We start from the raw sequence: 12,141 nt of genomic DNA on the forward strand, positions 1-12,141 counted from the left end.
CAAAACAAGAATCCATAATGATGCCATCCACTCTAATCCAGAACACATGGCTCATTCTAGACATCTTCTTGCTCATCTGTAAGTTTCCGCAACCAGCAGTGAGAAACCTGACCCCAACCATCCCCCATTTGTATTATTTATTCAGCCTCGTCATGTAAACACTATAGTTTCTGGGTATCTTTGGGGCATTGGTTCTAAGTCCTTCACAGCTGTCAAAGCCCAGATGCTCAACTATTGTATAAAATGGCATGGTATTTGTGGATAAGCTATGCACATCCTCTCATATACTTTAAATAATCTCTAAATGACTTATAAAACTTAACATGATAGAATTCTACGTAAATAGTTGTTTAGGGAATAATAACAAGGAAAAAAGTTGGAACGTGTTCAGTACATATTTTTTTTTATTGTAAACAAATGGGATACATGTTGTTTCTCTGTACATGGCGTAAAGGCATACCATTTGTGTGATCATAAATTTACATAGGGTAATGTTGTTTGATTCATTCTGTTATTTTTTCCCTTCCCCCCAACGTGCCAACCCCTCTTTTCCCTCTATACAGTCCTTCCTTCCTCCATCCTTGCCCCCCTCCCGAACCCTAACTCTAACCATAACAACAATAACCCCTCCCACCCCCCATTATGTGTCACCATTCATTTATTAGCGATATCATTCGTCCTTTGGTTTTTTGAGATTGGCTTATCTCACTTAGCATGATATTCTCCAATTTCATCTACTTGCCTGCAAATGCCATAATTTTATTATTCTTTATAGCTGAGTAATATTCCATTTTATATATATATAAATATATAAAATATATATATAATTATATATATAAATATATATATAAATATATAAAATATATATATTTATATATATAAATATATATAATTATATATATATTATATATAATATTAATATAATATAATATTATATTATATTATATTATATTATATTATATATATTATATATAATATTAAAATATATATAATATTTATATATATAAATATATATATATATATATACACCACAGTTTCTTTATCCATTCATCAATAGAAGGGAATCTAGATTGGTTCCACAATCTGGCTGTGGTGAATTGAGCAGCTATGAACATTGATGTGGCTGCATCTCTGTAGTATGCTGATTTTAAGTCCTTTGGGTATAGGCCAAGGAGTGAGATAGCTGGGTCAAATGGTGGTTCCATTCCAAGTTTTCTAAGGAATCTCCACACTGCTTTCCAGAGTGGCTGCACTAATTTGCAGCCCCACCAGCAATGTATGAGTGTACCTTTTTCCCCACATCCTTGCCAACACCTGTTGTTGCCTGTATTCTTGATAATCGCCTTTCTAATTGGGGTGAGATGGAATCTTAGGGTGGTTTGAATTTGCATTTCTCTTATTATTAGAGATGTTCACCATTTTTCCATATGTTTGTTGATTGCTTGTAGATCTTCTTTTGTGAAGTGTCTATTCATTTCCTTAGCCCAGTTGTCGATTGGACTATTTGTATTCTTGGTGTAGAGTGTTTGAGTTCTTTATAGATTCTGGAGATTAGCGCTCTATCTGAAGTATGATTGGCAAAGATATTTTCCCACTCTGTAGGCTCTTTCTTCGCATTGCTGATAGTTTCCTTTGCTGAGAGAAAGCTTTTTAGTTTGAATCTATCCCAGTTATTGATTCTTGCTTTTATTTCTTGTGCTATGGGAGTCCTGTTGAGGAAGTCTGGTCCCAAGCTGACATGTTGAAGATCTGGACCTACTTTTTCTTCTATAAGATGCAGGGTCTCTGGTCTGATTCCGAGGTCCTTAATCCATTTTGAGTTTAGTGTTGTGCATGGTGAGAGAGAGGAGTTTAGTTTCATTCTGTTGCATATGGATTTCCAATTCTCCCAGCACCATTTGCTGAAGAGGCTATCTCTCTCCATTGCATATTTCTGGCTCCTTTGTCTAGTATGAGAAAATTGTATTCATTTGGGTTTGTGTCCGTGTCCTCTATTCTGTACCATTATTCTACCTTTCTATTTTGGTACCAATACCATGCCGTTTTTGTTACAATTGCTTTGTAGTAGAGTTGAAGATCTGGTATTGCGATACCCCCTGCTTTACTCTTCCTGCTAAAGATTGCTTTAGGTATTCTGGGTTTCTTATTCTTCCAGATGAATTTCATAATTGCTTGCTCTATTTCTGTAATGTACGTCATTGGTATTTTAATTGGAATTGCATTGAATCTGTATAGGACTTCTGGTAGTATGGCCATTTTGACGATATTAATTCTTCCTATCCAAGAACATGGGAGATCTTTTCATCTTCTAAGGTTTTCTTTAATTTCTTTTTTTAGTGTTCTGTAGTTCTCATTGTAGAGGTCTTTCAGCTCTTTTGTGAGATTGATTCCCAAGTATTTTATTTTTTTTCGAGGCTATTGTGAATGGGGTAGTTTTCCTGATTATTCTTTCCAAAGATTCATCACTTATGTATAAAAATGCATTAGATTTATGTGCATTGATCTTATATCCCGCTACTTTACTGAACTCACTTATGAGTTCTAAGAGTTTTCTGGTGGAATTTCCTGGTTCCTCTAAGTATATAATCATATCATCAGCAAATAGGGATAGTTTGAGTTTCTTTTCCTATTCGTATCCCTTTAATTTCTTTGGTCTGTCTAATTGCTCTGGCTAGAGTTTCAAGGACGATATTGAATAGAAGTGGTGAAAGAGGGCATCCCTTCCTTGTTCCAGCTTTTAGGGGGAATGCTTTCAGGTTTTCACCATTTAGAATGATATTAGCCGTGGGCTTAGCATAGATGGCCTTTACAATGTTAAGGAATGTTCCCACTATCCCTATTTTTTCTAGTGTTTTGAGCATGAAGGGGTGCTGTATTTTATCAAATGCTTTTTCTGCATCTATTGAAATAATCATGTGATTCTTAACTTTTAGTCTGTTGATATGGTGAATGACATTTATTGATTTCCGGATGTTGAACCAACCTTGCATCCCTGGAATGAAACCCACGTGATCGTGGTGCACTATCTTTTTAATATGTTTTTGTATGCGATTTGCTAAAATTTTGTTGAGAATTTTTGCGTCGATGTTCATTAAGGATATTGGTCTGAAATTTTTCTTTCCTCGATGTGTCTCTGTCTGGGTTAGGTATCAGGGTGATATTGGCTTCATAGAATGAGTTTGGGAGGGTTCCCTCCTCTTCTATTTTATGGAATACTTTGAGAAGTATTGGAATGAGCTCTTCTTTAAAGGTTTTGTAGGACTCGGCTGAGAACCCATCTGGTCCCGGACTTTTCTTTGTTGGTAGGCTTTTGATGACTTCTATTTCATTACTTGAAATTGGTCTATTTAAATTGTGTATGTCCTCCTCGTTCAGATTAGGCAATTCATATATCTCTAGAAACCTGTTAATGTCTTCGAAATTTTCTATTTTGTTGGAGTATAGATTTTCAAAATAGCTTCTAATAATTTTTTGTATTTCAATCGTATCTGTTGTGATATTTCCTTCTTCATTCCGAATTTTAGTGATTTGTGTTTTCTCTCATCTTCTCTTTGTTAGTGTGGCTAAAGGTTTATCAATTTTGTTTATTTTTTCAAAGAACCAACTATTTATTTTGTCAATTTTTTGTATTGTTTCTTTTGTTTCAATTTTGTTGATTTCAGCTCTGAGTTTAACTATTTGCTGTCTTCTACTACTTTTGGTGCTGGTCTGTTCTTCTTTTTCTAGGGCTATGAGCTATAGTGTTAGGTCATTTATTTGTTGAGTTTTACTTCTTTTATTAAATTCGCTCCATGAAATAAAATTCCCTCTAAGTACCACTTTCAGTGTCCCAGAGATTTTGATATGATGTTTCTTTGTTCTCATTTACCTCTAAGAATTTTTTAATTTCCTTCCTAATATCTTCTGTTATCCATTCATCATATAATAGCTTATTGTTTAATCTCCAGGTGTTGGAGTAGTTTCTGTTTTTTATTCTTTTATTTATTTCTAACTTCAATCCATTATGATCTCATAGAATATAAGATAGTGTCTCTATTTTCTTGTATTTGCTAACATTAGCTTTGTGGCATAATATATTGTCTATTTTAGAGAAGGATTCATGTGCTGCTGAGAAGAAAGTGTGTTCGCTCTTGGTTGGATGGTAGACTCTATAAATGTCTGTTATGTCTAAATTATTGATTGTGTTATTGAGATCTATGTTTTCTTTGTTCAATTTTTGTTTGGAAGATCTGTCCAATGGTGAGAGAAGTGTGTTAAAATCACCTAGTATTTGTGTTATGGTCTATTTGATTTGTGAAATTGAGAAGGATTTGTTTGACATACATGGATGAGCCACTGTTTGGGGCATAGATGTTTATGATTGTTATATCTTGCTGATTTATGCTTCCCTTAAGCAGTATGAAATGACCTTCTTTATCCCTTCTGACTAACTTTGGCTTGAAGTCCACATTATCTGAAATGAGGATGGATACTCCAGCTTTTTTGCTGAGTCCATGTGCATGGTATGTTTTCCCCATCCTTTCACCTTTAGTCTATGGGTATCTTTTTCTATGAGGTGAGTCTCTTGCAGGCAACATATTGTTGGATCTTTCTTTTTAATCCAATCTGCCAGTCTATTGTTTTAATTGATGAATTCAGGCCATTAACATTCAGGGTTATTATTGAGATATGATTTGTATTCCCGGTCATTTGGTTCATTTTTTTAAAAATTTTATTTATTTATTTATTTTTTGGACATGACTTGGTTCCTCCTTTATTTGACAATTCCTTTAGGATAATTCCTCCCTTTGCTGATTTGCTTCTTTGTTTTCCATCTGTTCCTCATGGAATATTTTGCTGAGAATGTTTTATAATGCTGGTTTTCTTTTTTGAACATTCTTTTAGCTTTTGTTTATCATTGAAGGATTTTATTTCATTGTCAAATTTGAAGGTAAGTTTTGCTGGGTATAAGATTCTTGGTTGGCATCCATTTTCTTTCAGGGCTTGAAAAATGTTGTTCCAGGACCCTCTAGCTTTTAGTGTCCGGATTGAAAAATCTGCTGGTATCCATATTGGTTTCCCTCTGAATGTAATTTGGTTCTTTTCTCTCACATCCTTTAAAATTCTGTCTTTATTTTGTATGTTAGGTATTTTCATTGTAATGTGCCTTGGTGTGGGTCTGTTGTAATTTTGTGTATTTGGAGTCCCATAAGCCTCTTGAACTTGGTTTTCCATTTCATTCTTCAGATTTGGGGAATTTTCTGATATTATTTCATTGAATAGATTGTTCATTCCTTTGGTTTGTTTCTCTAAGCCTTCCTCAATCCCAATAATTCTTAAATTTGGCTTTTTCATGATATCTCATAATTCTTGTAGATTCTGTTCATGATTTCTTACCATCTTCTCTGTTCAACTTTGTTTTCAAGGTTAAATATTTTTTCTTCAATATCTGAGGTTCTTTCTTCCAGGTGTTCTATCCTATTGGATATGCTTTCTATGGAGTTCTTTATTTGGTTTATTGTTTCCTTCATTTCTAGGATTTCTGTTTGTTTTTTTTCAATATCTCTAACTCTTTATTGAAATGATTGTTTGCTTCCTGTATTTGCTCTTTTAACTGTCGATTGGTGTGATCATTCAATGCCTGCATTTGCTCTCTCATTGCATCATTCAATGCCTGCATTTGCTCTTTCATCTCATCATTTGCTTCTCTTATCATTTCAATTATTTACATTGTGAACTCCTTTTCTGTCATTTCTTCTGCCTTGCTGTCATTGGTTTTATTGATGTAACATCTAGATTTGTTTGGGGCATTTTCTTCCCTTGCTTTCTCATATTGTTCAGGTATCAGTGGACTGCTGAGTTATTGCAGATTTCCTCTATTGACTTATAATGTCCCTGAAGATTTCTAGTATATCCCCTCTTAGCCTTCAGTAGGCTGAAGTCTTGGAGGAAGTTGATAGTGCGGTGCTCCACAAGGAAACTACCTCTCTAGGGGTGGTGGCCTTTAGGTGGTGTATATTCCCTGCTAGTGGGCAGAGGTGCCTCCACTTGTTGACCAATGGTCATCCAAAGGGGAACTAGGCTGCATGCTGAGGCAAGGCCTGTTTGGGCCTGTGTCTCTGGTTTTAACGTCCTTGTGGGAAAACCTCACCTGTCAGGGAAGACTCACCTGGTGGGGAGGTCTCACTGCTCAGTTCCCCTCCTAGAGGTTCCCCTCAATCTATAACTACCACCTTGGCTGGTTTGCCTTCCTCTGCAACGTTCCCAGGGGCCCAGACCTAACTCCTGGGCCTGGGAGCCTCACTCTTCGCAGACGAGTCTCCTTAGGCTGCCTCTCCTCAGAGAATCTGCCCGCAGTCCTGGAACCTTCGCTCTGTCCCTAAGCGTGTCTCTGTGTGGCTCTTCCACCAAGAAGCCTCCTAGGTCCTGGGACCCTGTGCTGTACCTAATCGCCTGGCTATGCAGCCCCTCCTCTGAGCAGCCACCTGGAGCCCCGTACAATCGCTCCGATTCCCAGTGACCCGCCGCACGCCTCTTCCTCCGGACAGCTGCCCGGTGTTCTGGTGCAGTCACTAGGAGTCCAAGCAACTCACTGTCTTCCTCCTCCTCCCACCAACCGCCCGTAGCCCTGGGCAGTCACTCCAAGTCCAAGTGACGTGCCCCGTTCCTCCTCCTCCTCCAGGTAGCCCCCCAGGTCTTCAGGAGCAGTCGCTCTGAGTCCAAGTGACCCGCTGAATGCCTCCTCCAGGCAGCTGCCTGGAGCCCTAGTGTGGTCACTCCGAGACCAAGCAACCCACCACGCTCCTCCTCCGGCAGCCCCCAGGTGTTCAGGTGTGGTCACTTTGAGTCCAAACAACTCACCACTCACCTCCTCCTCTGAGTAGCTACCTGGAGCTCTGATGTAGTCACTCCGAGTCCAAGCGACCCACCACGCTCCTCCTCCTTCTCCAGGCAGGCCCCGGTGTTCAGGAGTGGTTGCTCTGAGTCCAAACAGCTCTTCACGCAACTTCTCCTCTGGGCAGCCACCCAGAGCCCCAGTGGTTGCTCTGAGTCCAAGCGCTGTGCTGAGCGGCCTCCTCTACGATGCTCCCAGTTGTCCGAGTTCACTGCTCCAGTGGGGGGGAGGGGTGTTTTGCCGGGCAGCTCTACTTCACAAAGTTCCTTGAGTTCTGGGGCTACCGCCCCATCCAGGACACCTCCCCAACGGGAGAGACTCACCCAGCTGCTTTGAGTTGGTCCCAAGTCTCTCAATATCTCTTCTTTTGAATCCTGAGTCCTGGAACAACATGAAGTGCAGCCACCCTCTAATCTGCCATCTTGAAAACCCCCCATATTTTTTAATAGTATTTTTTACTCACAGTCAGTTGAATCTGAATCTATGGAACGTAGATAGGAAGGACCAATCATACACAGTTTTAGAATTTTTAACCTGTACCCTCATGAGAAACAGCATTGCCAGCTAGAATACTGTGCTTATTGCAGGTGATTTATCCTCTTTCTTAACATTTCTTGTCATTTTCAAAGTTACTTAGGTCAGCAACTCTTCCCCCACTTTCTCTTGAATGACGTTGTGTCAGATATTTGAGAGCTAGATTATTTTGCTGCATTTTGCGTTGTATCCTGATATTCCCTGCCAATCTAATCTACTTTGCTTTAATTTACATGCTCAGAAGTTTACTCTTTGTTCCATAAAGTTCTGTGTATTTTGATGACATATCCAACAACAAAGTGCCATACAAAATAGCTTTTTAACCCTAAAAGTTTGGGTTTGACGCCCAATTAAAAAAAAAAAAAAACAAGGCAAATATTCTTATTTGATTCTCCTCCACAAACCCTTCAAACACTGAAATTTTTCTCTCCATATAGGTTTGCCTTTTTCAAAATGCCGTATGAATGGAGCCATACAGTATGTCAGCTTTTCAGGCTGGCTTCTTTTACACAGCAGTTTGCACTTAAGATTCATCCATTTTTTACTTGCATAGATTGCTAACTCTTCTTATTTTCAATAACTAAGTAGTGTTTTTCCCTTGTATTTACCACATACACATTTCCATATGTTTGTTCCATAATCTATTTATCCATTTACCAACTGAAGAACATTTTGATGAATTGCAAGTTTAACTATTAAGAATAAAGAGGTTATATACATTAGTGCACAGATTTTCATGTGGACTGCCATGGCTGGACTAAAAGATAAAACTTTGTTTAGCTTTGTAAAGAAACTGGTGAAGTACTTCAGAAGAGACTGCAGCATTTTGTATTCCTGCCAGCAATCAATGAGAGCTCCTGCTACTTTGAATTCTCACCAGTAATTGGTATTGTCATTGTTTTTTGGATTTTAACTATTATCATAGATGTGTAGGAAGAATCCATTCTTGTTTTAATTTGCATTTCTCCAATGAGAAGTGATATTGAGCTGTTTCTCATCTGCTTGTTCACCATTAGTGTATCTTCTTTGATAAATGTTGGTTCAGATCTTTTGCCCAGATTTTAAATTGGGTGATTTGTTCACTTACTTGAGTTTTTAAAATTCTCTGTATATTCTGAATTCAGAAATGTGGTTTGAAACACTGTCTCCCAATCTGAGGCATATCTTTCACTCTCTTAACATTTTATTTCAAAGAGAAAAAGTTTTAAATTTTATCAAAGTCCAACTAATGACATTTTTCTTCTTAGATCATGCTTTTGGTGTTCTAAGACCTCATAGTGAAAAGTAACCAAGACTTCATAGTAAAAAGTAAGGTCACAGAAATTTTTCCCCATTTTCTTGCAGACGTTTCATAATTTTCTATTTTAATTTAGGCCTATGATCAATTCTGACTAAATGTTTGTGCAAGATGTTAGAACTTTGTCTAGTTGCATCTTTCTTCATCTGGACATCCAGAAATGCAGATAGCCTTTGTGGAAAGTCTGTCTTTTCTCCATTGAATTACCTTTACAACATTGCCCCAAATCACATATGTATTTGTGGGCCTATTTATAGCTTTCAATTCTGTTTCATCAGTGCTTCTTCTTTTCTTAATACTATACTACCTTGATTAATGTACCTTTATAATAAGTCTTGATCAGATAGTGTCAGTCAGTCTTCCAATTTTGTTCTTTTTTAGTATTGGGTATTCTCAGTCTTTTGCCTTTCTATGCAAATATATATATATAACATGCTGGGATTTAGAGGGGATTGAGTTGAATCAATAGATCAATTGAGGAACACTGACATCTTAATACATGAAATACTCTGAACATAGAATCTACATTTATGTTCATTTTTGTTGGCTTTTGCAGTTTTCTGTATCTAGACTCTACAAATATTTTGTTAAATAAACACTTAAGAATTTCCCTGTTTATATTATGATAATTTTTTTAAGTTTCAAATTCTAACCCTCAGTTTTTTGATACAAGGGATGATACTAGCTATAGGTTTAAAAAAAAAAGAACTGATGATGTTCATGTTCTTGTCTCTTAATAGTCTGATAGTTTCAATCAGAAGCATTAAAAATGAGAACAAATTGTTGAGTTCTCTTTACCCTATGTGCGAAAGAGCTGTAAATATTTTATCATAGTAAGTCTAATAAACCATAAGGTCCTTCTCAGATAGTATTTTTCCCACATATTTATTGCTATGTTATACTTGTACACATCCATGGGATTTGTTGTTATGTATTTAAAAATGCTCACAATATAATCTGGTCAATATCCCTCCCTAAGTCTCCCTTCTTGGTGGCTTTCCTCTACTGAACTCCTTTTGATTTTTAGATCCACTCCCACCTTTCTTTTCCTTTTTCCTGTCTATCTTCTGCAAATAAGAGAAAGCATTATACTTGACTTTCTGAGTTTGACTTATTTTTTTTTATTTGTTGTTTTTAGATGTGCCCATCAAGAGATGAATGGATGAAGAAAATGAGGCATATATACAAAATGGAGTATTACTAAGCCATAAAGAAGAATGAAATTGTGGCATTTGCTGCTAAATGGATGGAGCTGGAGAATATCATTCTCTGTGAAATAAACCAGTCCCCCAAAACCAAAGGCCAAATGTTTTCTCTGATATGTGAATGCTAACCCATAACAAGGAGGAGTAGGGAGGGGAAGTATAGAAGTTCATTGGAGTTTGACTTATTTTGCTTAACATGATGGTCTGTGCTTCCTTCCATTTCCCTGCAAATGCCATCATTTCATTTTTTTCTTAGTGTGATAAATATACATGAGAACCAGGGATTGAACTCAGGGGCACTCAACCATGGAGCCACATTCCCTAATATTTATTTATTTATTTATACAGGTCTCGCTAAATAGCTTACAGCCTTGCTAAATTCCTGAGGCTGGTTTGGAACTTGAGTTCCTCCTGCCTTGGCCTCCCAAACCACTGGGATTACAGGTGTGCACCACCACATCAGGCCAGTCTGATAATGTAATGAGCTACATTAATTGATTTGCAAACATAGAAACAACCTTATGTCCCTGGAATGAACTTCATTTGGTTGTAATATCTATTTAAAAGATTGCTGATTTGAGTTGCTAGTATTTATTAAGAATTTTTGTCTATGTTAATTAGAGATTGGTCTGTGGTTTTTCTCAAAAATGTCTTTGTTTTTGTCACTAGGATAATGCAGTCGAATTGACAAGTTTTTAATTTTTTTTATTTTCTGGGAGAAATTATGGAAAATTTCTATTGTTTCTTAAATATTTGGTTAAAATTCACTGAGGAAAGAATTTGGGCCTTGTTATTTCTTTTTGACATGTTTCTAATGCTAGTTAAACTTCATAGATAATGGTTATTCATGTTATCTATTTCTACTTGAGTGAGTTTTGGCAATTTGTGTATTTCAAAAGCTACTATGTTTTGGGCATAGTGTTGATTATTTAATTCCATTATCATTTTATTATTATTATTATTATGTTTCGGTATCTGGAATTGGAACCCAGGGACACAACCACTGAGCCACACACCCAGCCCTTTTAATTTTTTTTAATTTGAGACAGGATCTTGCTAAGTTGCAAAGGGCCTTGCTGAGTTGCTTAGATTGGCTTTGAACATGCCATCCTTCTGCCTCAGCTTCTGGAGCCGCTGGGATTATAGGCATGTGCCACTGTGCCTGGCACCTTATCATTTTATTGTCTCTTGAATTCACAATGATAACTCTTCTTTCACTCCTTATATTGAAAATTTGTATTTTCTCTCTCTTTTTCTTGGTTAATCCTATTTGAAATTTATTTACATTACTGATAATTTCAAAATTCTACCTTTGTTTCATTAATCCTATTTGTTGTTTTCATGTTTTTATTTTCATTGATGGGTGCTCTAATTTTTGTCTTTTATTTTCTTCTGTTTCTTTAGGTTATTGGTTTTGAATTGTTCCTTTCCTTCTTAACACTGTGTTAATTCTACCCCATAAATGATGAAGTAATTTTATTTTCATTTAATTAAAAAAATGTTAAAAAATGTCCTTTGCAACTTCCTCCTGGACTTAAAATCAGCATACTCCAGAGATATAGCCACATCAATGTCCATAGCTGCTCAATTCACTATAGCCAGATTGTGGAACCAACCTAGATGCCCTTCAATTGATGAATGGATAAAGAAACTGTGGTATATATATATACAATGGAATATTACTCAGCCATAAAGAATGATAAAATTATGGCATTTGCAGGCAAATGGATGAAATTGGAGAATATCATGCTAAGTGAGAAAAGCCAATCTCAAAAAACCAAAGGACCAATGATCTCTCTGATAAGTGGATGATGACACATAATGGGGGGTGTGAGGGGTTAGTGTCCTAACACTAACACTTAGAGTTAGGGTTAGGGAGGGGGGCAAGAATGGAGGAAGGAAGGACTGTATAGAGGGAAAAGAGGGATGGGAGGGGTTGGGGGAAGGGAAAAAATAACAGAATGAATCAAACAATATTACCCTCTGTAAATTTATGATTACACAAATGGTATGCCTTTACTTCATGTACAAACAGAGGAACAACATGTATCCCATTTGTTTACAATAAAAAAAAAAATTAAGATTAAAAAAAAAAGTATTAAAAAGATACCTTGCCATTGAAAAGAAAAAAAAAATGTTAAAAAATGTCCTTTGCAACTTCCTCCTGGACCTGTGGGTTGCTTAGAAGTATGTTGTTTAATTTCTAAATATTTACAGATTGTTATTATATC

This window comes from Sciurus vulgaris (assembly GCF_902686455.1).
Source record: "Sciurus vulgaris genome assembly, chromosome: 2".
Classification (NCBI taxonomy): domain Eukaryota; kingdom Metazoa; phylum Chordata; class Mammalia; order Rodentia; family Sciuridae; genus Sciurus; species Sciurus vulgaris.